This window comes from Siphateles boraxobius, unplaced genomic scaffold, assembly GCF_051911475.1.
Source record: "Siphateles boraxobius isolate OS27281-9 unplaced genomic scaffold, OSU_SipBor_1 12, whole genome shotgun sequence".
Classification (NCBI taxonomy): Eukaryota; Metazoa; Chordata; class Actinopteri; order Cypriniformes; family Leuciscidae; genus Siphateles; species Siphateles boraxobius.
In genome coordinates this window covers 5,280,258-5,305,764 of record NW_027508722.1, presented here as the reverse complement: position 1 = coordinate 5,305,764, position 25,507 = coordinate 5,280,258, and the positions used below count along the sequence as shown (strand labels likewise).

The window sequence follows — 25,507 nt, the reverse complement described above, 5'->3', positions numbered from 1 at the left end:
TCCTTACTTTGTGCACATTTTAATACCCCCTATTCTCTTTCACAAAAGACAGACAGACAAACAAACAGGTGGTCAGTGTACTTCCTACACTGCCTGGCGCCTTTTAAACACTTCTTTTACTAGACAGTGTACTCTTACTTCATGAGCGCAATCTCCACGCTATGCACTTCTTGCTTTTTGAGACAAACACACATACAGCAGCTTCTTTGGACCTGGAAATCAGACTCCCTTCTTATCTTTTATCTCTCAGTTGTTTTTTAGGTTCTTTTGCAGTGGGGTTTTATAATTGCAGAGCAATCATCAAGCGTGTCAGCTTCTCAGAGGCAATTCACAAAACAAAATATAAGCAAAAACTGCTTACCTGATTTTTTGGCCGGCCTTTGTTTTGTGAATGCCACCGTCAGCGTCAACACCACGAGGATCTCCTGACCCCAAGCCTGCTCCTGGCTGGCTCGCCAATTATGTCGTGGCTAATTGCTGGTCTCTGGTCCTGATCAGTAGTTTTTCAGAGTCTAGTAGGAGTTAGTCTTCAAAAAGTTTTCAGAGTCGAAGTTCCAGGTCTCAGAAGAAGAACTTTATTGAGCAATTCAACAAAGTGAGATGGTCAGCTGAATCATCTGATCTTACAGTGGTTGAAACATAGATTTTATACATCTTTCTTATCGCCAGTGTCCAATTAGTGTTTGTACCGTCATCTCTTACACATTGCTCCTCCTTGGTATCACGCCACCATTAAGATCACATGCTCCGAGGCCTTATTTCTATTGGTGGCGGAGTATCACATGTATAGTTTTTTAAAAAATTACATCATATATGTTTTTTAGTACTTTCCTGTACCTTGCACCAACGTCATCTATGCATTATATGGGTTTTTAGGTACTTTTCCAACTCTACATTGGCCTATGGCCTACTTTTGCTCAGCATTACAGCATTCAGACTTGAGGATCAGATAGAGGAGGGGTAACAGAATTCTCCAACACATCCCCGCTTTGGGACTAACTCCAGTCCCACCTTCAATTTTCCCAGGATGTATCTCCATGAGCAGGTCTCTTTCATATCCTACCAATATGATCAATTTAGACCATCCAGTCATTCTACCAATAGACCTGTTATCACAGAGGTACACCCTGGAGGAAGAGTGAGACCAAACATCTCCACCCCCATTTGTCTGGAGTGGAGTAAAAGATCTCGCCTTCCTGTCAAACCATCATTCTCTATATGGACAAAGCAGCTTCAAACATTCAGTGTATTCATCATACAGTGTATAGTCTCGAAGTTACAATTGTCCCACGATGCCAGAGGAACCATGCAGGTGCTTCCTGGTGGCCCGTGGCGCTATCTGGGTTGCTACACCGTTGCCAGAGGTGCCCTGGCAGTGCCTAGGGCGCTATCTGGTGTTGGAGCAGACAGCGGGTTTTTAAACCACCAGTTGAGTCTGCCCTTTGTTGAAACAACAGTAGATGACCGCGCTTGCAAATAATTCCTCTTTTACATCTTATATACAACAGTTCCAGTAGTCTAAATGCACACAATGTCAAGGCTTCTACGTTTTGTTACTGTAATATGCCCATATATGTAAAAAGGTGGATAAAGTGATCTAAAAATAACAAAAACACTCTCATTTCTTTTGCATACAATTACATCACCTCATATCACGGGTAATTTTAAACCTTCTATTTCCCTTCAGTCTTCCATTAAAATTTGTGACAGCAGTGTGATTATATAAAAACATATCTTAACATGATTATAAGTATAGGATATACAGGACGGGGGCCCTTAAAATAAATGCATAACTGCCCATCTTACTAACTCCCTACTCTACCCATGCATGTTCTAACAAGCTTCCTATTTTTACCCCAAAAAAGAAAGACAGAGTTTTCTAACTCCCTCTCTTGTCAAAAAACAAAGTCAAAAACCTTATAACAAAATTAACAGGTACCCCCAGTCCTTTTACCTTTTTTCATTAGAACTCATCTAACTCATCCAGGCCTGGTCCAATAGGATAGACTCCTGAGTTGCATCCAATGTCAACTCTGTCTCGGTTAACCGACACATTGATCATCTGCTTGGCTCGGGTCATTGACTGAGCAGCTGCAGTGGCCAACATGGATCTGAGAAAAGGTATAACGCAACAGAACAGCAGAAGAGCAACAACAACAACCACAACTATTATTATCCCCACCTTAATCAGCCACTCTTTCCAGGCTCCAAACAAAGAATCAAACCAGTATCCAATATTTCTGTCCCTTCCCGCATTTTCAGCAGCCTCTTGTCTTAGCGCCTTCAGTTTCTTCATAGCCCTAGTGAAAGTTCCATCGGGGGCTGTGTTATTAGGAATAAAGGTGCAGCAGACAGTCCCAAACATTACACATACTCCTCCTTTATCTGCCAATAACCAATTCAGGGCTTGCCTATTTTGCCATGTCATTTTGCTGGTGGCTTTTAATTGTTGGCCTAGCGCCCCAAGTGCATCATCCGTATAATTAATAAATCTTTGCTGATTGTAGTATATGTAATTTATACATTCAGTATTCTTATTAACAGGTACCCATAGAAGAAATGATTCAAACCCTGACTTTATTTCATCCCTAGCCTTAAATTCATGTGGTATTCCTCTAGGCTGTCCAATTGCATCAATTTTAACATTGGGATCTGGGGTATAAGCTCTCTTAGCTCTGTGCTTATGTCTACTCAACTTTTCTATCGTTTCTTCCTCATTGAGATCCCAGTTTACAATTCCTATTCCTTGAGCTAGCCTCACCCTGGCACAGAGTCCTTTCCAATCAACTAGGGTGGCTCTTAGTCGTTTATCCCCACATAGCCAAAAGAAATCAGCTACTGCTTCAGTTTGATTTTCAAGTGGTCCAATCAGGGGAAAGGATAAGGTAGCATTCTCGCAGTTTTCATGAGCACCTGTTACAGACATGTTTTTATTTATTGTTGCTGTGGCATATATTGAGCTAGAGGATTTATATACGTTTGTCTCGTTGTACATCTCATAATCCAGGTGCCAAATTATAGCACATTTACCTTGAAAGGTTCCTACATTTCGATAGCCCATAGTTTTGTTAAAACATTCATACTCCAATGTTTTATCCAGAATGTAATTTTGTGGGGTCTCCTAATTGGCTTTATCTATTCTTACGTCAAGCTCCTTGCATGCACTTCCCCAACCCTCCTGGGTATAAATCTTTGATAATAGTGGTTCCCTAACATGGCCAGGCACTCAGCTGGACAGTATGGAATTACATGTCCAGTTCTGTTACAATATTGTGAATTAAATCTGGCACACTGCATGTAGTCATATTGGTTTGGTACTATTCTTAACTTCTTCAAAGGTGAGGGTGAGCATAATACACATGTGCCTTGTTTTACCTGTCTTACAGTATACACTGCCCATTTATACCATTCATTATGATAGGCATCATCCAACAGTTTTTCTTTTTGTAGTTCTACTTCCAAATCAACTTCAGTTTGGGTATAATCTTCATGAATAGTCATAGCTTTCTGCAGGGATCTTTTTACATTATGTCTGCGTGCTTTGTTACCTTGTGTTGGTTGAGTCAGGTTAGGGTGACTTATCCCACTCAAAGCTTGAGAGGTCTGGTAATTCAGTGTCTGGGGGATTAATTTCTGGGAGGTCAATGTCTGGGAAGTCATTTTCTGGGAGGTCGATTCCTGGGATGCCGATGTCTTGGAGGTTGAGTGTGACAAAGTTGTATGGTTCATCAGCAGAGGGTCCTTCTCCAGGGGATTGTTCGCCTGGAGGCATTGTGTCTGGGGAAGCTGCTGCATGAGGTGTATCACCAAAAAGACCAATACTAGGAGCTCTCTCACCTTCAGGCTCCAGGTCCTCTGAAGGCTGTCCATCATTCCGCTCCGGCATTTCATCCCTTGGCTCAGCGTGTTCAGTCTCCCTAGAATGAGGTTCATCAATGTTAATATCTTCACTTTCAGTTCCCTGCTCTTCTGCGGCATCTTGAGCTATCTCCTCTTGACTCCCTTCCTGACTATCTATTTCCTCATCTTGCCTTCTAGGTCTCAGCCTTGGGACTCGGGTGCAATGATTCAAATGATACCAGGTTGTGCTGCCCTCTACATGTACTGCTGTGGGGGTTGCTCTTACTACAGTATAAGGTCCTTCTCTTCGTGGCTCATTCCACCTTCTCCTAAAGACTCTTAGGTATACCTGGTCTCCAGGTACCACCAGACAGGGAACTTCTTCCTCTTCTCTGGGTCCCCTGTTTTGTTCCTGTGAATGAATAGCTTCATGTATAGCAGTCAATTGTCTCATATATGTCCTTAATTCCAATTGTAACTGTTCTAACGGTGGCCCGTCATAAGGTCCTCTCAAATGAGGCACAGGCATTGGTCTCCCAGTCAACATTTCATGGGGGGTCAGATTAGTGATCCTGTTGGTTTGCATTCGATAGCTCATCAGTGCGAGTGGCAACGCATCTACCCAATTAAGCTTAGTGTCCGCACAAATTTTGTTGATTTTGGCCTTAATAGTCCCATTGACCCGTTCCACGAGTCCCTGTGACTCAGGATGGTAGACACACCCCAGTCTCTGCTTGATCCTCAACTGTTGTATTACTGCCTTTACCGTTCTTTGAATAAAAGCAGACCCATTGTCTGAACTGATCTGGGATGGGATACCAAATCTTGGTATGACCTCTCTCGTCAGAAATTTTATCACTGTCTGTGCTCCTTGCTCTGCTGATGGTTCTGCTTCCACCCATCTACTGAATCTGTCTATAATGACCAACATGTACCTTTTTCCTATTACTGCTTTTATCATGTCCACATAATCCATTACTAGATGCTTAAAGGGTGCTTCTGGAACAGTAATAGAGCCTATTGGAGTTGTTGTTCCTTTTCTTACATTGTTTTGTGTGCAAATTTCACATTCACTCAGAAATTCATCTACCCTTGTTTGTAAGTATGGGGACCATAATCCTTGTCTTTTTATCTTTCTCATAATCTCCCCCCTTCCACAGTGGTCAAAACTGTGGGCGTCAGGTATAAGAATATTAAGCAATGGGGTGGGGGCTATCATAAAACCTTCATGAGACCTCCAGATATTATTAGCATCTCTAGTCGCCCTCCTTTGTTGCCATAAGTGTATTTCAGGTGGTGTAGCTCTGGACTGCATTTGGGCAATACTTTCTATAGTAGGGAGGGGCTGGATCAAAACGGATGGTGCCATTACAGCAGATTGACACCCAGAAGCCAATTTTGCTTGGCTATCTGCGGCGTTATTACCTTTGATAACAAAATAATTTCCTTTCTTGTGAGCCTGGCATTTGACGATGGCCAATTTGGCTGGAAACATCATAGCATTAATCAATGCAGTAATTTGGTCCCCATGTTGGATTGGGGTTCCATCACTCTTTTTGAATCCTCTTTGTTTCCATACTGCACCGAAAAGATGGCATACCCCATGGGCGTATGCAGAATCCGTATAAATGTTGGCTGCTTTATTTTTGGCCAGCAGACATGCTGCCGTAAGGGCTTTTAGTTCGGCCAACTGTGCTTAACAAGGCTGTTCACAACGTTGTGTCAGCACAGGAGTAAAATTGTCCCCATCTCGTTGTACAACAGCAAAACCAGCATGATTACCCGAGTGATCTCTAAAGCATGAGCCATCTACAAAGTAGTCCACGTCTGCATCAACAATTGGTGTTGATTCCAAATCTGGTCTCAGACGAGTGAATCCTAGAGAGGCAGCAACACATTCATGAGGTGTTCCTTCCCCCTCTACTGGGACAAAGTTAGCTGGGTTTGTTGTGGTACATCTTTTGATTGTTATATCAGGATAAGTCAACAATGTGGAGTACGCCAAACATCTGGCCTGTGTCAAAACAAAACGTCCCTGTTCCAATAACTCAGCAATCTTATGATGGGTATAGATGATGACTGGATAGCCCATAGTAACAGCAGAGGCTTTCTCAAAAGCAAAGTATACTGCAGCTAGACCTTGTTGATAACATGGTGGGTAGCCTTGGGCTACACTGTCCAATTTGGTGCTATACTGGGCAATGGGTTGCTTCTTCCGCCCACTGCATGTCTCCTACATCAGGACAGCAGAAGCAAAGCCCTCTTTTCTGTCTGCTACATACAAATGGAAAGTTCTGTCATAATTTGGAATCGTTAATAATGGGGCTGTTTGTAATTCTTTTTTGAGTGAGCTGAATGCTATCAGTGCATCAGGATCCCATTTCAATGGTGCTCTAAGATTTTGGTGACCAGCCTGTCTCATAATGGTCCGCAATGGAGCTGTTTTGATCGCATAATCTTCTATCCAATCAGCACTAAAACCAGTCATTCCCAAAAATGTCATCATTTGGCCCACAGTTTGCGGTTGGGGTGCTTTACTAATTCCTTCCAATTGGCTGGGTGATATTGCCTTTGTTTGATCTGCAATTAATCGACCCAGATACTCTACTTGAGGCAAGCAGTATTGCAATTTCTCTTTTGTGGCTTTATGGCCACCTTCTGCTAATTTGGTTAATACTTTAATGGAGTCCTGATGGCACTGTTCCAGCGTTGTTGAACAGATCAACAAATCATCCACATACTGTATTAATGTACTATCCAGTCTTAAGTCTTCTAGATCAAGTTTTAAAACTTGGTTAAACACATGAGGTGAGTGTTTAAATCCTTGGGGCATTCTCGTGTATGTGTATTGTTTACCTTGGTAAGTGAAGGAAAAAAGGTTTCTGCTTTCTTCTGCTAGAGGAATGCTGAAAAATGCAGAGCACAGATCAATCACAGTGAAATAGTTAGCAGCAGGTGGAACATTTGTCAAAAGCGTATGTGGGTTTGGCACCTCAGCTGGCCAGTCTTCCACTACTTCATTCACTGCCCTTAGGTCATGCACTAGTCTCCACTTAGATTTATTGGCTTTTTCTACTGGTAAAATTGGAGTGTTGCAATAGCTAGCGGTCTCAATTAGTACTCCTGCCTCTATTAACCCTTCAATTGTTTTTCTTATGCCTTCTACTGCTTCGCGTTTCAGTGGGTATTGCTGTTTCCTAGGCAGCTGGACTCCTGGTTTAATAGCAATTCTCACAGGGTTCGCTGACTTGACTAGTCCTACATCTGTGTCATGCTTAGACCATAACTGTAGGGGCACCCTTTCTTCCATTTCTATCATTAATTCCTTCATTTTATAGATTGAGTCATGTTGTTCTGTTTCCACAACCAGTTTTGGGGTACCTATCATATTAGTTACACATAGAATCTTTAGGTGTGTTTTATCTGGTGTTTGTAAAATAAAGGGGTTCTCAGTGGCTTCCCACCGTTTTTCCTTAGCTTTTAACATCATTGGACCTAGATCTTTTGCCCGACATCCTTCAATGACGCACAACGTCACATGTGGGACTGAATTATCAACCCTAAACCATGTTCTGGTGAAGTCACTGTCTTCAATTTGTAGTGCTGCCCCTGTTGGTCCTATAATTATATGGTGTGATCTTAAATGCACTTTCTGGCCCTCAGTTTTCTCTAACCACTCTTTTTCCTGTTCTGGATCCCTAAGGGGGTCATATATCATTGTACAGTGATATTCAGTTTCTGGTGAGGTTGGTTTCAGGAATTGTTCTTTTATATACTTTTCCTATCTATCCAGTGTTTGTCTTAGTCCCTCATCTAAATTCCCAATCCAAAATGCATTAGCTTGTGGTTCCTGTTGATCCATTTCACTCATTACTATCATCTGTTTTATACCTGCACTATCTATATATATCCCTTGGGGAGTGCACCATATCTGTAAATTTAGCTTGCATATTGCATCTCTTCCCAACAGATTGACTGGTGTTTGGTCTGATACTAGCACAGGAATTTTAATTTCAGAGTCTTTGACTTTTATGCTGACAGGAGTTGTCATTGGAATTAGCTGCGTTAGTCCCGAGAATCCTACTGTCTTTACATATTTTCCAGACCTGGGGAGGTGTGAGGCATAAGTTGGGCTCAAGCAGGTATATGTTGCTCCTGTATCAAGCATAATAGGTGTTATCTTGTCCTCTATCTTAACCCGCAGCATAGGTTCTTGGTCAGCATTTGATGACAGCATTGGAAGCTGACTCCTCCCCGTAGGATTCTCTGGGCATCCCTAGTATCCTTGGTCCGGGCCACGCCATGGGTTGACGGGGCCAGATACCTGATACTGCTGGTTTTGATTTCCTTGTCGCCCTGGCTGTCTTAGCTGTGGCCCATCTTGGGGCCATGGGTTAACTGGGCAGAATCTCTTGGTGTGTCCAGGCTGATTACATTCCCAACAGGTGCTTGGTTGGTCAGGGTTTCTTTGCTGGTTGTAAAATTGTCTCCCTCTTCCTCTTCCTGGGATTGTTCCATTTCTATTGTCTTGATGTTCAGGAAGGTATATTACAATTGGTGCAGCCAGTTGCTGTGGGTTTCCTGAGTTGACGGGCACATTCTGATTCATGTTGTTTGGTGCTTGCTGGACAGTCTGGGGAGCTTGACTTGGTATGTTGACAGCCGCCATCATGGCAGTCGGGTCGTCTGTCTCCTTCACCGCAGCTTGCACTTTCTTCTTTTTGTTGATTGATTCATCCAGCTGCAACTGGGTTAGTTTTCTTTGAAGATCTCTTTCTTGGTTTTTCAGCTTCTGCTCATTTTTTCTGTGTTGTTCTACTGCATGAGCCACATGGTCACTAAATTATTTAGGTGACTTTGAGGTCAGTCCCACCACATCTTCTAACTTGGCTTTCACTGGTGCAGGCATGGCTTCCACAATGGCAGTTCTGAACAGTGCTGTTATTACTGGGTCATTTTCGGGGTCTCTCTCCAATTCTTGCTTCCACTTCCTTGCTTGCTTCTGGACATAGGTGATTGGGTTTTCTCTGTCTCCTATTGGCTCTCCTTTCAGTGATTTTGGGTCCATTTGGGTCTGATAATATTTTCTCAGCACTTGCCATATCGCTGGTCTGCATTGGTCCAGTGGTCTGGCGTCCATTCTAGGTGAATCAATCGCCTGATGTAGTCCTGCGTCCTGTAAGATCTCATTAGTCCTAGCTCCTCCCATGCATTTAGCCAGCAGGGCCTTAACATCTCCAAGGGCCAAAATCTTGCCCATTGTCTCTTCTTCCAGCGATCTGATCCACTTGCCAGCTCCTTCATGTAAATCAAGTAGGTGGGCTATCAGTCCTTCCAGATCCTGCCCCGCCCACGGCACATACTGTCCCTGTTGACCTTTAATTAGGATGGGGCACTGCACAGTTTCTTCCTTCAGTGGGTCCTCCTCTTGTTTGCATGTACTTATCATAGGGCAAAACTTATGATTTTCCATATGCCAGTCTTCTTCTCCCCTATACATGCTTGGTTTCTTTAGTGCCGTTCCCTTAGGTTGTATGGGGTGGCTGGTGGGGCAGCTGGCGAGATATCCTCAAGGAGTAGGGTCCCTGTCACACTCTTGACTTCCCTGCGAGGTCTGGCTGGGCTGAGTGAGCGTGACTTGTGCTTTCGGCGGTTCTGATGTCTCTGGTGTTCTTGAGGTTCGTGTTGTTCTGAGCCCGTGACATTCTTCAGGGATTCCTGTAAGCGTTTAAAGCTGTGATTGATTTGTTCTTCTGTTGTCCTTATATCTTGTTCCAGCTCATCACATTCTTGTTCGAACAGCTGATTGGTGTCTACTTCCTGGTTCAGTTTTTCCCCAAGACTCTGCAGGGCTTTCGCTGCATAATGGTATGGATTAGACAGGGTGGGGTTCTTGCGTTCAGTAAGGTGTTTCCTATTCAAGCTGCTACCTTGGCTTCCATCATGGCTTGATGGCCCCTTTTTAGTGGAGATGATGCTTCAAACATGTCAGCATCTGCCAATATTTTGTGGTCATAACCTGTATTCCTGTGGTCTTCTCTTTCCTCCTCCTCTCTTTCTTCTTCCTCATCCTGCGTATCTGTGAGGGTTACGTTGCCTTTGATCTTCACAGTGCCCTCCATCAGGGGGAGCTGTTTACCAGTCATATCATAGGGTGTGAGCTAATGCTCTCCTATGCCTTTCTTTCCCGTATTCACTGAGTCCCACATTTGTTTTTCCCTTGACTTCAAACTTTTTCCTTTAAACCTTTTTCTGACTGTTTATCGTCTCTTTATCTTTTTGCTTTATTTGCAATCCGTCTATTCATGCGCTTAACATTTTATTCACACACTTCTATCCCTTCTTCAATATCAAAAGTATGTAGAAAGCCCCAATGTTCAGTCTTAATTCTCTTTCAACAGACGCTGGGTTTCTCTATCTGGATCACAGAATTTGCAGTCTGGCGAATGGCCAAATAATGGACCAAACCAATTCTTTGGAGTGTTCTTTGTTTTTTTGGTAAGCACAGTTTTTCACTTGATTTTTACTTGTTAGTTTTATTTTATCCATTAATTTCTAATACATTTTTATACTTCTTTTTTCTATTTATTCTTTATTCTGGACTTTTTTCTGCTTCTGCTGCTATTTCTCACTAATTGGTTCCACTGTCCTCTGCTTCCCAGCACTATCACTGATTAATGACTAGTTAATGCACCTCTTGGCAGAATGCCCGGGAGAGCCAAAAACTCCCTTCTCTCTATATTTTAGTCTTCTGGTGTATACTTTTACATTCTTTAACTCAATTCTTTTAACTTTTCTTACCTTTTTATGTAAAAAACTTTAGCTAATAATTATTATAAGGATTTTAAATGTTTTTGTTCTTTATCTATACTTTACCTTCCTTACTTTGTGCACATTTTAATACCCCCTATTCTCTTTCACAAAAGACAGACAGACAAACAAACAGGTGGTCAGTGTACTTCCTACACTGCCTGGCGCCTTTTAAACACTTCTTTTACTAGACAGTGTACTCTTACTTCATGAGCGCAATCTCCACGCTATGCACTTCTTGCTTTTTGAGACAAACACACATACAGCAGCTTCTTTGGACCTGGAAATCAGACTCCCTTCTTATCTTTTATCTCTCAGTTGTTTTTTAGGTTCTTTTGCAGTGGGGTTTTATAATTGCAGAGCAATCATCAAGCGTGTCAGCTTCTCAGAGGCAATTCACAAAACAAGATATAAGCAAAAACTGCTTACCTGATTTTTTGGCCGGCCTTTGTTTTGTGAATGCCACCGTCAGCGTCAACACCACGAGGATCTCCTGACCCCAAGCCTGCTCCTGGCTGGCTCGCCAATTATGTCGTGGCTAATTGCTGGTCTCTGGTCCTGATCAGTAGTTTTTCAGAGTCTAGTAGGAGTTAGTCTTCAAAAAGTTTTCAGAGTCGAAGTTCCAGGTCTCAGAAGAAGAACTTTATTGAGCAATTCAACAAAGTGAGATGGTCAGCTGAATCATCTGATCTTACAGTGGTTGAAACATAGATTTTATACATCTTTCTTATCGCCAGTGTCCAATTAGTGTTTGTACCGTCATCTCTTACACATTGCTCCTCCTTGGTATCACGCCACCATTAAGATCACATGCTCCGAGGCCTTATTTCTATTGGTGGCGGAGTATCACATGTATAGTTTTTTAAAAAATTACATCATATATGTTTTTTAGTACTTTCCTGTACCTTGCACCAACGTCATCTATGCATTATATGGGTTTTTAGGTACTTTTCCAACTCTACATTGGCCTATGGCCTACTTTTGCTCAGCATTACAGCATTCAGACTTGAGCATCAGATAGAGGAGGGGTAACAGAATTCTCCAACACTACCTCTTGATTTTGAGTTTAACTGAGACACATCTGGCTGCCATTTTGGAGTAGCCAAGCCGGGGTAGCGTTGCCGAGGGGTCTAAGGCGCTGGATTTAGGCCCCAGGCTCCAGTCTCTTCGGGGGCGTGGGTTCGAATCCCACCGCTGCCAGCAGAGGTTTTAATGAGGGCCAGACACCTAAAGTGTGCTCTGAAAAGGTGCAAAAGCAGCTGAAAATATGCACCCTCTTGAATCAGAGACAACAATAACTTTCAATTATTATAATGAAACTTCCAAAATGAATTTTAATAATATAATAATAATGTATAGCAGGACAGTCGATCGGCAGGACTGAGAGTTTTTGGTGAACTGACTGCTACCTCTTGATTTTGAGTTTAACTGCGACACATCTGGCTGCCATTTTGGAGTATGGCCCAAATGCTTTGATTAGGTAATTCAGTTGTGTTTGATTAGAGATGCAATTGCAATCTGCAGGGAGGGGGGCCTCCAAGAGTGTAACTGCATCCCCCCTCTACTTAGTAGGCCTTTCCACCTGTCGAGGAGCTCCTTCAAAGCATGAAGAATTTCAACTGATTTAACTATGGAGAAGTGAGACACTAAAAGAAAAAAATGGCGAAAATGGCCCACGGAAGGCATTCTCATTAATGAGGGCCAGACACCTAAAGTGTCCTCTGAAAAGGTGCAAAAGCAGCTGAAAATATGCACCCTCTTGAATCAGAGACAACAATAACTTGCAGGGAGGGGGGCCTCCAAGAGTGTAAAAAAACAAAAATGAATTTCAAAAAACAAAATTAATTTAAAAATAATAATAATGTATAGCACACAGGGGTGCCCAATCCTGCTCTGTGCAGGACAGTCGATCGGCAGGACTGAGAGTTTTTGGTGAACTGACAGCTACCTCTAGGTAGTCCATAAAAATAAAAAGCAGGGAGGGGGGCCTCCAAGAGTGTAACTGCGTCCCCCCTCTACTTAGTAGGCATTTCCACCTGTCGAGGAGCTCCTTCAAAGCATGAAGAATTTCAACTGATTTAACTATGGAGAAGTGAGACACTAAAAGAAAAAATTGGCGAAAATGGCCCATGGAAAGCATTCTTACAAGGTAGCGTGGCTGAGCGGTCTAAGGCGCTGGATTAAGGCTCCAGTCTCTTCGGGGGCGTGGGTTCAAATCCCACCGCTGCCAAGTCTGCATTTTGGAAGGCACCTGTGAAAAGACTGGAGAAGTGACACTGCTTGCTCCCAGTCTCTTCAAAACTCAGCCGTTTTTGCTTTCCTTGGCCGAACTCGGCGGGCTTCAGAGCCTGACGATGAAGGTCCACACCCAACAATTTCTCTATTTCTGAAATTTAATGGGCAGAAAATGGCCCACTAGAGTAACCAAGCCGGGGTAGCATGGCCGAGGGGTCTAAGGCGCTGGATTTAGGCTCCAGTCTCTTCGGGGGCGTGGGTTCAAGTCTGCGACACATCTGGCTGGCATTTTGGAGTATGGCCCAAATGCTTTGATTAGGTAATTCAGTTGTGTTTGATTAGAGATGGAATTGCAATCAGCAGGGAGGGATGCCTCCAAGAGTGTAACTGCATCCACCCTCTACTTAGTAGGCCTTTCCACCTTTCGAGGAGCTCCTTCAAGGCATGAAGAATTTCAACTGATTTAACTATGGAGAAGTGAGACACTAAAAGAAAAAATTGGCGAAAATGGCCCACGGAAGTCATTCTCATAAGGTAGCGTGGCCGAGGGGTCTAAGGCGCTGGATTTAGGCTCCAGTCTCTTCGGGGGCTTGGGTTCGAATCCCACCGCTGCCAGCAGAGGTTTTAATGAGGGCCAGACACCTAAAGTGTGCTCTGAAAAGGTGCAAACGCAGCTGAAAATATGCACCCTCTAAAATCAGAGACAACAATAACTTGCAATTATTATAATGACACTTCAAAAATGAATTTTAAATATAATAATAATGTATAGCACACAAGGGTGTCCAATCCTGCTCTGTGCAGGACAGTCGATCGGCAGGACTGAGAGTTTTTGGTGAACTGACAGCTACCTCTTGATTTTGAGTTTAACTGAGACACATCTGGCTGCCATTTTGGAGTATGGCCCAAAATGCTTTGATTAGGTAATTCAGTTGTGTTCGATTAGAGATGGAATTGCAATCAGCAGGGAGGGTTGCCTCCAAGAGTGTAACTGCATCCCCCCTGTACTTAGTAGGCATTTCCACCTGTCGAGGAGCTCCTTCAAGGCATGAAGAACTTTAACTGATTTAACTATGGAGAAGTGAGACACAAAAAGAAAAAATTGGCGAAAATGGCCCACGGAAGGCATTCTCACAAGGTAGCGTGGCCGAGCTTTGATTAGGTAATTCGATTAGGCTTTGATTAGGTAATTCAGTTGTGTTTGATTAGAGATGGAATTGCAATCTGCAGGGAGGGGGGCCTCCAAGAGTGTAACTGCGTCCCCCCTCTACTTAGTAGGCATTTCCACCTGTCGAGGAGCTCCTTCAAGGCATGAAGAATTTCAACTGATTTAACTATGGAGAAGTGAGACACTAAAAGAAAAAATTGGTGAAAATGGCCCACGGAAAGCATTCTTAGAAGGTAGCGTGGCCGAGCGGTCTAAGGCGCTGGATTAAGGCTCCAGTCTCTTTGGGGGCGTGGGTTCAAATCCCACCGCTGCCAAGTCTGCATTTCAGAAGGCACCTGTGAAAAGACTGGAGAAGTGACACTGCTTGCTCCCAGTCTCTTCAAAACTCAGCCGTTTTTGCTTTCCTTGGCCGAACTCGGCGGGCTTCAGAGCCTGACGATGAAGGTCCACACCCAACAATTTCTCTATTTCTGAAATTTAATGGCCAGAAAATGGCCCACTAGAGTGGCCAAGCCGGGGTAGCGTGACCGAGGGGTCTAAGGCGCTGGATTTAGGCTCCAGTCTTTTCGGGGGCGTGGGTTCAATTCCCACTGCTGCCAGCAGAGGTTTTAAGGAGGGCCTGTGCCCGGTTGCATAAAGCACCTTAAGTTTTTCCCTTAAGTGTGGGACTTAAGGCGTGATTTCCCCTTAAATAAGGGAATGATTTAAGGGTGTTGCATATAATCCCTTAATGAGTTCTCTTAGGTAAGGGAAACCGTTAAGTGTTTCACGGCAGCGATCCAGGTTTGCCGTTATAAAAATCTATCGTTGCCATAGATACGCTCCTATACACATTAACCTAGGAGCTTTAAAACAACGAATAGCCTAAAGAAATGGATAAGGAAAACAAAAAAAGAAAGCCAAACTGGACTGAGGATGAGAAGTGTATTCTTCTAGATGAATATGGGAAAAGAAAAGGAATTTTAAGAAGAAAATTTAATCCCGTCATAACTGCTGGCAAAAAAAATAAACAGTGGGAGGAAATAACCGAGAAAATTAATGCACAGAACTTAGGAGTAAAGAGGACGGTTTCAGAGGTAATTAAAAAATATGAAAACATCTCTGTGGGGGCAAAAAAAGAAATAAGCATTCATAAGAGGGAGTCCAACAAAACTGGTAAGAAAAAAAACGCTCTTAGTTTTTTCTCTATTTTCTTCGCACGCACCGAGAGCTAACGATAACAAAACTGTAGGTGGAGGACCACCGCCAACAGAATTATCAGAGACAACTAAACTGGTCCAAGACATCCTTGGGGCGGACTCACCTGTCCTGGCTGGCATCCCTGGCGGCTTAGAGAGTGAAGTGACTCAACCAGAGGAATGTAACACGGAGTGAGAGAACATTATTGTCTTAAATTAAATAAAATGTATCTCTATGGGGATAAACGATATGAAAATCATGACAGGCGTAATAAAATATTTTTATTTGTATATAAATATAAATTGTGATTGGTATTTCTTTGTTTCACGCGTTAGACCTTTCCAGCAATCAAAGCATCACCGACAGAGCGCCAGCAGTACGCCAAACCAGGCAACAAAGTGAGTTATTTATTAGTTAACAATTATTTTAGTTTAGTTAATTTGACTTAGAACAGCCCCAATATTATTTATTATATTATATTTCATAATTCCTCCAAAACACTTGTGAATTGCAGAAAGACGCAACTACCCTCTCCAGCCTCTACAAGAGAAGAAGTGCTGGAACTGCAGAGAGACGTCCTACAGCTACAAAAAACAAAGCTGCAATTGGAGAAGGAAAATCCAGACCTTTACAACATAATTCTTAACAACAAACTGTTGCAACTACAAAGTGAAGGGAAAATAACAATAACATCACTTGACGAATAAATATATCATTATAAATACATTTTATGACATATCTGAAAAGTTTTGTATTTATTTATGTAATTACAAGGACAAATATATTAACAAAATTCCAATAATAATAGCAAAATACAATATAGCTAATATATTTATAAAATATTAATACTAAACAACACTAGCCTATAAATTATAATTTATAAATCATTACATTAACTTGCAACTGCTAACCTACTATATACATTGTATCACTATATACATTGAGTTTAACTGCGACACATCTGGCTGCCATTTTGGAGTATGGCCCAAATGCTTTGATTAGGTAATTCAGTTGTGTTTGATTAGAGATGGAATTGCAATCTGCAGGGAGGGGGGCCTCCAAGAGTGTAACTGCATCCCCCCTCTACTTAGTAGGCCTTTCCACCTGTCGAGGAGCTCCTTCAAAGCATGAAGAATTTCAACTGATTTAACTATGGAGAAATGAGACACTAAAAGAAAAAATTGGCGAAAATGGCCCACAGAAGGCATTCTCACAAGGTAGCGTGGCCGAGCGCTCTAAGGCGCTGGATTAAGGCTCCAGTCTCTTCGGGGACGTGAGTTCAAATCCCACCGATGCCAAATATTCATTTTAGAAGGCAATTGTGAAAAGACTGGAGAAGTGACACTGCTTGCTCCCAGTCTCTTCAAAACTCAGCCGTTTTTGCTTTCCTTGGCCGAACTCGGCGGGCTTCAGAGCCTGACGATGAAGGTCCACACCCAACAATTTCTCTATTTCTGAAATTTAATGGGCAGAAAATGGCCCACTAGAGTAACCACGCCGGGGTAGCATGGCCGAGGGGTCTAAGGCGCTTGATTTAGGCTCCAGTCTGTTCGGGGGCGTGGGTTCAAATCCCACTGCTGCCAGCAGAGGTTTTAATGAGGGCCAGACACCTAAAGTGTGCTCTGAAAAGGTGCAAAAGCAGCTGAAAATATGCACCCTCTAAAATCAGAGACAACAATAACTTGCAATTATTATAATGACACTTCCAAAATGAATTTAAATATAATAATAATGTATAGCACACAGGGGTGCCCAATCCTGCTCTGTGCAGGACAGTCGATCGGCAGGACTGAGAGTTTTTGGTGAACTGACAGCTACCTCTAGGTAGTCCATAAAAATAAAAAGCGTCCATTCAGTCCTTGGGCCGATGGGGCTCGGACGTGGGTTGGCGGACGAGCGCGCCGACCCCCCGAAATTTTTGGGGGGTCGGCCGACGCCGCGGGCCGACCCTCCCCGGGCGCCCGACCCACGCGGGCGGGGTCGGGGTGCCCCGAACCCCTCAGGGGCCCGACGGGAGTGCCCCGAAGCCCGAGGCCACCCTAAGCAGTTCTGCCTTCGTCCTTGGTGGGGCGCCACACGTGCCCCGTCCCACTAACCCACTATTTGTCCGATTGGCCACTAGAGTGACCAGACCCCCCCCCCCCACGAACCTACTATTTGTCCAATAACCCACTATATTTACCAAAAGTCCCGTGACCGACAGGGGTTTTTTCGGGTCGGAAAAAAAGGTTTCTCCGATCTTCTCGAAACTCTGGATTCTGATAGAGGATGAAGAGAATTAAACTTGAGGGCAAAAATGGAGACTCTAGACCCTTCCTGACCAGAGCTATGGATATCCCACGTAGCATTTTTTCAATGGAAAAAAATAGTGGGTTCGTGGACGGTGGAATTTTGGGGTGGCTCTTGGTGCCACGGACTCAGGGGGGCCCACTGAGTGCAGTAAAATGGTTTTCATCAAAATATCTCGAAAGCTCAGCTTAAAAACCACGTGTCCACGAAGCCACTTTTTGTCCAATAACCCACTATTTTTGTAAAATGCTAACCCGCATTCAATAAGCTGCGATCGGACACAATCCCACCTGCCATCGATTGAATGGGGATTGGGACAGTTTCTCTGATAGACATTTGAATTAAAGTTGCTGTCATGATGAAAACCATTTTACTGCACTCAGGGGCCTCCCCTGAGCCCGTAGCACCAAGTCCCATCCCATAATTCCACTGACCGCGAAACCACTATTTTTTACAATGGAACAAATGCTACGTGGGATCTGACAGTTTCTGTGATAGTCATTTTTTGAAAAGTTTTTTTCTTGATAAAAACTATTTTACTGCACTCAGGGGGCCCCCCAGAGTCCGTAGCACCAAGTCCCATCCCATAATTCCACCGTCCACGAACCCATTAAGTCGGGGGCCCCAGCGAACGGCGATCCGCTACGGGGCGTCCCCGCGGCGCGCCACCGCCCTGGTTCGAGTAAGGGCCCCCGTGGGACCTCATCACCCGAATTTGAGCTCTCTGGGTCTTCGCGTTCCCGAGATATGAGCGATTTTGTTCCCGAGATCGTGACGTCATCAGCGAGCGCCATTTTGAAGTGTGCCCGATGGTTTTCGGCTAATATCTCCGCGAAAACACGGCCAAAATTCATAATTTTTTTATCATTCTTTTCAGCTCAACTAGACGGTTCCACGGCCGGATCCGTCCAGTTTTTGCTTAGATAAATGTGTATTTTCATCTACATCTCTGGCCCCCGGGGGCCCACGGGGCCGTGGGTGGTCTCAAAGTAAAGGTCTCGTCCCCCTCTAAACGAGATACAATTTTGGTGTCTGTAGGAGCCAGTGGGACATCACAAAAAATTAATACGTTGTAATTTTGTCCAGTCACCATCCACAATCAATGGACTCATCGCAAACGGGGGTTAGGAAACGCTTAGAAAGCGGCTAGGGCCCTCAAACTCGGGGGCCCCACTCGGGGACGGGAGACGACGGCACTCGCCGAGTTTCGGGTTCCCGAGATCGTGACGTCATCAGCGAGCGCCATTTTGAAGTGTGCCCGATGGTTTTCGGCTAATATCTCCGCGAAAACACGGCCAAAATTCATAATTTTTTTATCATTCTTTTCAGCTCAACTAGACGGTTCCACGGCCGGATCCGTCCAGTTTTTGCTTAGATAAATGTGTATTTTCATCTACATCTCTGGCCCCCGGGGGCCCACGGGGCCGTGGGTGGTCTCAAAGTAAAGGTCTCGTCCCCCTCTAAACGAGATACAATTTTGGTGTCTGTAGGAGCCAGTGGGACATCACAAAAAATTAATACGTTGTAATTTTGTCCAGTCACCATCCACAATCAATGGACTCATCGCAAACGGGGGTTAGGAAATGCTTAGAAAGCGGATAGGGCCCTCAAACTCGGGGGCCCCACTCGGGGACGGGAGACGACGGCACTCGCCGAGTTTCGGGGTCCTACGACTTTCCGTCTCCCTATGGCCTCCACATCTGGCTGCCATTTTGGAGTATGGCCCAAAGGCTTTGATTAGGTAATTCAGTTGTGTTTGATTAGAGATGGAATTGCAATCTGCAGGGAGGGGGGCCTCCAAGAGTGTAAGTGCATCCGTTTTTGCTTTCCTTGGCCGACCTCGTCGGGCTTCAGAGCCTGACGATGAAGGTCCACACCCAACAATTTCTCTATTTCTGAAATTTAATGGCGAGAAAATGGCCCACTAGAGTAGCCCAGCCGGGGTAGCGTGGCCGAGGGGTCTAAGGCGCTGGATGTAGGCCTGAGTCTCTTTGGGGGCGTGGGTTTGAATCCCACCGCTGCCAGCACAGGTTTTAATGAGGGCCAGACACCTAAAGTGTCCTCTGAAAAGGTGCAAAAGCAGCTGAAAATATGCACCCTCTTGAATCAGAGACAACAATAACTTACAATTATTATAATGACACTTCCAAAATGAATTTAAATATAATAATAATGTATAGCACACAGGGGTCCCCAATCCTGCTCTGTGCAGGACAGTCGATCGGCAGGACTGGGCACCCCTTGTCAATGGAGTTTGCAAATTTGACTCATTGAGAGTTTTTGGTGAACTGACAGCTACCTCTTGATTTTGAGTTTAACTGCGACACATCTGGCTGCCATTTTGGAGTATGGCCCAAAGGCTTTGATTAGGTAATTCAGTTGTGTTTGATTAGAGATGGAATTGCAATCTGCAGGGAGGGGGGCCTCCAAGAGTGTAACTGCATCCCCCCTCTACTTAGTAGGCATTTCCACCAGTCGAGGAGCTCCTTCAAGGCATGAAGAATTTCAACTGATTGATTGAAATTCTTTTGGCCAGGTGTCTGTCACTCATCTTGTTGTGCCACTTGGCAGACACGCATCTACAAAATTCAATAGTTTCAAGAGAGAATCAAGTCAAAATTAAGAATTTTGAAGAAAATGAAGAGCATAGAACTCTGAATTTTACATAAAAGCACTGCATGTTGTATGTGACAGCTTCAGATGAGACCATTCTTAGGCACAATGCCTGGAACAGATGCAACTTCTGCATCTTTTCCTGCCACAGTACCTCATGCGGTCTGGGCACGTTTTCAGTTTCTAAATTGTCATGGGCATATTAGATATTATGTCATCTCCAATTTGGATCCAGCCTTGTATGAGGATTTCAGATGATGCTAACTTCTGTGAAGAGATGATGCCAACTCTGTTTTAAAGTTGACATGAAATCAAAATTGACCCTATTAACTTTGTTAGCACATATAACTTGTCTCGTGGTGAACAATTAATCTGTGGAAGTTAATGCTCAGAAAAAATACAAGTACTCCACAGCGACTCCTGGGGTCACTGTTTCACAAATGGAAATTTTGCATAGTGTGCCTTTAATGTAATACAACACTATTAACTAAAGCTTAAAACAATTATTGAACCTGGTCTTTAAACTGTAGAAGTTTGTCAGTTTATAAATCCATTAACACCATATAACTAGCCTCTCTTTGTTCTGCTAATGGTCACAATTGTGACCTGACGAATAATCAAGTTTTTTGTATGGACTTTGATATATTTTTTTGACGTAATTGATAAAGATTGTTTAATATCCTTATAAATTCATACATGTTATCTCAGGGAAAAGAAATTGGAATTACATGGGTTAACTGCCATATGCAACTGTAACCTATATTTTTGCTATAAGTACATTACTTTGACAGTCACCTTTGATAATGTCTTGTACAATTATGTTTTTTTAATGCTGCCTAGAAACAATATTGTGAGAGGTGATAAAAATGTGAATTAAAAATAAGTTATTTTTAGTTTAAATACCTTTGAGCACATTGGATAAAGTAAGCAAATTAGAGTGGGCCTTTTAAGAAGTGATTTTAAAGCACTATTGTTGCATATTTAAATCTATATAGAAAAGAATACTAACCGTTTCTTTAGTTATTTACAATGACACTTATGGTTACACTACTTGCTTTTCCCAGTATGGTTTGTGAAACTAAACTTAGTGCCTAGTTAAGAATGGCTAGAAGAATGCACGCAACTTTCCAAATGTAAGATAAGCCCATGCAATAAAGGTCACATATTCCAAGAATTGACACATTTGCTTTAATAAAATTGAAGAAAAAAACGACATGAAACAACATTTAACAAAGCTTTGCCATAAATATAAATAAATCAGTAGCATTTCAGAACATAATGGACAAAATTAACCTAATTTCAATAGCTTTAGAAAACATGACTTAAATCAATATTTGCCATTCATTAAAAAAAAAAAAAAAAAAAAAAACACTACCACCATTTCAATGGAATTACAATCCTGAAAACTACTTTAAACTTCAAACTACTTCAACCTTCTTCAAACTTTCAGGTCCAAACTTTCACAAGCCAACTTAAACGTTATCTCGGCCAACTTTTTAATCTATTATTTTACTAGGAATCTTTTGAACATTGCACAATTCACATGTTTTAACGATTGCTACACATTGGATTTGATTAAACAATCTTCAAAGTTATAGCCTCTTGCTTTACTGAGCATTTGCTTTATACTCATACACTGTGGTTTGCTTAATTTTACAGAGACTTAAGTTGTTGAAGGTAGAACTGCAGCAATTGGCTCCAAATTACATAAAACTCCACAATCATCTGAAGTTGTATAATATGGGGCTCGAACCCACTATCTCTGTGTCAGAAGCATATCACTCATCTCATTGCACCACTGGGAAGTTGTGTTTTTGCAAAGATGCAGAAGGCGGTCTGGGTTGTTTGGATACATGATTTATTAAGTTGGCTTGTGAGAGGTATCATTTGCTCCAATATGGCGGAAAGTCACATTGTTGGAAAATGACAAATGAGATATTGTCTGAATCGGCATAAACCAAGTAACATAATGACATAACGTAATCAAAATTTGAACAATGTTTTCAAAAGTTATAAGCGTTTTTGCAAAAAAAACGTATATCTCAGGAACACTAGGTGGCGCTGTGTTCAAAATTTGCATGTCCCTTCAGGACATTTTGTCGATCATCCTTACCAAATTCTTTGCTAATATGTCAAATAATTTAAAAGATATTGCAATTTATGACAAAATTCTAAATGGCGGACACGTGGTACATCCAATCCTGGCAAAATTGATATCCACAGAATCGACATGACACAAGAAATCCATAGATACCACATTTATGATTTTCTGACAAACTGTTCAAAAGTTATTGGCCAAAATAGCTATTTTTCATATCTCATGACCCATAGGTGGCGCTATTCCCAACTTTGGCATGAAACCTCAGAACATGCTTCCGATGAAATGTACCAATTTTCGTTTCGATTGATCAAATTTTGGCCGAGATACAGCCTCTTAGCCAATTTTGGGTGGACCTCGTTAAGTTTGCGACACCATAACTTTTTTTTCCCAGTAAAAAAAAAAAATCGGGAACAGTACATTTATGCGGCTCAGTCCGAAGATCATTTGAGCACACGTTTGGAGAAAATTGGACAAAATTTGAAGGAGGAGTAGCGAAAAAACTGAATACTCTACTTTTCAAAATGGCCACTACTGTAATGGGCGGGGTCTTAATGTACAGTATTGGTTGTGATCAGCATGATGAGTGGAATCAGGTGGACTAAGTTTCATGTCTCTAGATCAAAGCGTTCAAAAGTTATAACCATTTCAATGTTGCATTTTTGAACTGGTGGTGGCGCTATAGAGTTGGTTCTAGAGACTCAAAATTTGGCTCAATTACTCTTCATGATCATCTCTATAACGATGCCAAATTTCATCATTTTCCTACTTACGGTTCATAGGGCTGCCATAGACTTCCATTTGCGGAATAATAATAATAATAATAATAATAAGAAGAAGAAGAAAACTAACAGATACAATAGGTGCCTTGCCCTTCGGGCTTGGCCCCTAATAATAATAAATAATAAGAAAACTAACAGATACAATAGGTGCCTTGCCCTTCGGGCTTGGCCCCTAACTAACAGATACAATAGGTGGCTCAGGCCCTTCGGGGCTTGGCCCCTAACTAACAGATACAATAGGTGGCTCAGCCCCTTTGTGGCTTGGCCCCTAATAATAATGTATAGCACACAGGGGTCCCCAATCCTGCTTTGTGCAGGACAGTCGATCTGCAGGACTGGGCACCCCTTGTCAATGGAGTTTGCAAATTTGACTCATTGAGAGTTTTTGGTGAACTGACAGCTACCTCTTGATTTTGAGTTGAACTGCGAAACATCTGGCTGCCATTTTGGAGTATGGCCCAAAGGCTTTGATTAGGTAATTCAGTTGTGTTTGATTAAAGATGGTATTGCAATCTTCAGGGAGGGGGGCCTCCAAGATTGTAACTGTGTCCCCCCTCTACTTATTAGGCCTTTCCACCTGTCGAGGAGCTCCTTCAAGGTATGAAGAATTTCAACTGATTTAACTATGGAAAAGTGAGACACTAAAAGAAAAAATAGCCGAAAATGGCCCACGGAAGGCATTCTCACAAGGTAGCGTGGCCGAGCGGTCTAAGGCGCTGGATTAAGGCTCCAGTCTCTTCGGGGGCGTGGGTTCAAATCCCACCGCTGCCAAGTCTGCATTTTAGAAGGCACTTGTGAAAAGACTGGAGAAGTGACACTGCTTGCTCCCAGTCTCTTCAAAACTCAGCCGTTTTTGCTTTCCTTGGCCGAACTCGGCGGGCTTCAGAGCCTGACGATGAAGGTCCATACCCAACAATTTCTCTATTTCTGAAATTTAATGGCCAGAAAATGGCCCACTAGAGTGGCCAAGCCGGGGTAGCGTGACCGAGGGGTCTAAGGCGCTGGATTTAGGCTCCAGTCTTTTCGGGGGCGTGGGTTCAATTCCCACTGCTGCCAGCAGAGCTTTTAATGAGGGCCAGACACCTAAAGTGTCCTCTGAAAAGGTGCAAAAGCAGCTGAAAATATGCACCCTCTTGAATCAGAGACAACAATAACTTGCAATTATTATAATGACACTTCCAAAATGAATTTAAATATAATAATAATGTATAGCACACAGGGGTCCCCAATCCTGCTTTGTGCAGGACAGTCCATCGGCAGGACTGGGCACCCCTTGTCAATGGAGTTTGCAAATTTGACTCATTGAGAGTTTTTGGTGAACTGACAGCTACCTCTTGATTTTGAGTTTAACTGCGACACATCTGGCTGCCATTTTGGAGTATGGCCCAAAGGCTTTGATCAGGTAATTCAGTTGTGTTTGATTAGAGATGGAATTTTAATCTGCAGGGAGGGGGGCCTCCAAGAGTGTAACTGCGTCCCCCCTCTACTTAGTAGGCATTTGTCGGCATTTGACATTGTCGAGGAGCTCCTTCAAGGCATGAAGAATTTCAACTGATTTAACTATGGAGAAGTGAGACACAAAAAGAAAAAATTGGCGAAAATGGCCCACGGAAGGCATTCTCACAAGGTAGCGTGGCCGAGCTTTGATTAGGTAATTCGATTAGGCTTTGATTAGGTAATTCAGTTGTGTTTGATTAGAGATGAAATTGCAATCTGCAGGGAGGGGGGCCTCCAAGAGTGCAGTGTTAATTTTGTCAGCAAATTTTGATTTAGTTTTAGTCTTAGTCTTTTGACTAAAATGCCATTTAGTTTTAGTCATATTTTAGTCATCTGAATTGTTTTAGTTTTAGTCTAGTTTTAGTCGACGAAATACAATAACATTTGAGTCGACTAAATCTACAGTAGATTTAGTCGCCTAAAATATAATGGGTTTAGTTCAATTGTAATGCATTAATTTAGAATTTCTCTAAAATTTCCAAACCCATATACTCCCGGAGAAAACATCTATTAACCTATTAATATGAATGATTTTTAAGTTTGAACATGCAATACAGATACAGATTTAACTGCTGTTACTTAAAAAATATCTTAAAATGAAATAAAACCACTTTTCCTAAAGTACAACACAGTCTTCTTTACAATGAATGATATATTCATTCCTTATAACTACTTACACATCATTCTTTATTCTTTCAAGCAGACATATTTATTTGTATGAATTAAATATAATTAATCCTTATTAAAGCTATTAACAAACAGTGAATGCTTTTCTCTTTTTCTTTTGTTGCTTGATCAAAATTAAGGACACGGACCGCATTAGGTTTATTGCCACTGTCACTTTAAGACGTCGGATCATGTCCAATGACATGCGGATACAATTGCACTGATGCACATCCGACACACTCAGGGTGCTTCTCATTTCTTATTTATGCATCCTCGTTTCCTTTCCTCGCTTCCTTTCCTAGCTCCTCATCTCCTCCCCTGTAGGTTGTG

General features: G+C 42.7%; 8 non-coding genes across 8 annotated transcripts; all 8 read left to right on the top strand.

Moving 5' to 3' along the window:
• The first annotated feature begins 11,761 nt into the window (after positions 1–11,761).
• Positions 11,762–11,850, top strand: trnal-uag (transfer RNA leucine (anticodon UAG)). Its single transcript is given in 2 exon segments — positions 11,762–11,799; positions 11,807–11,850. It is a non-coding gene; the product is annotated as a tRNA-Leu (tRNA).
• A 948-nt stretch (positions 11,851–12,798) lies between these two features.
• Positions 12,799–12,880, top strand: trnal-aag (transfer RNA leucine (anticodon AAG)). Its single transcript has one exon. It is a non-coding gene; the product is annotated as a tRNA-Leu (tRNA).
• A 538-nt stretch (positions 12,881–13,418) lies between these two features.
• On the top strand, positions 13,419–13,500 carry trnal-uag (transfer RNA leucine (anticodon UAG)). Its single transcript has one exon. It is a non-coding gene; the product is annotated as a tRNA-Leu (tRNA).
• A 785-nt stretch (positions 13,501–14,285) lies between these two features.
• trnal-aag (transfer RNA leucine (anticodon AAG)) lies at positions 14,286–14,367 on the top strand. Its single transcript has one exon. It is a non-coding gene; the product is annotated as a tRNA-Leu (tRNA).
• Positions 14,368–14,570: 203 nt separating this feature from the next.
• trnal-uag (transfer RNA leucine (anticodon UAG)) lies at positions 14,571–14,652 on the top strand. Its single transcript has one exon. It is a non-coding gene; the product is annotated as a tRNA-Leu (tRNA).
• Positions 14,653–16,733: 2,081 nt separating this feature from the next.
• Positions 16,734–16,815, top strand: trnal-uag (transfer RNA leucine (anticodon UAG)). Its single transcript has one exon. It is a non-coding gene; the product is annotated as a tRNA-Leu (tRNA).
• A 6,888-nt stretch (positions 16,816–23,703) lies between these two features.
• trnal-aag (transfer RNA leucine (anticodon AAG)) lies at positions 23,704–23,785 on the top strand. Its single transcript has one exon. It is a non-coding gene; the product is annotated as a tRNA-Leu (tRNA).
• A 203-nt stretch (positions 23,786–23,988) lies between these two features.
• trnal-uag (transfer RNA leucine (anticodon UAG)) lies at positions 23,989–24,070 on the top strand. The gene has a single exon. It is a non-coding gene; the product is annotated as a tRNA-Leu (tRNA).
• The last annotated feature ends 1,437 nt before the right edge of the window (positions 24,071–25,507 follow it).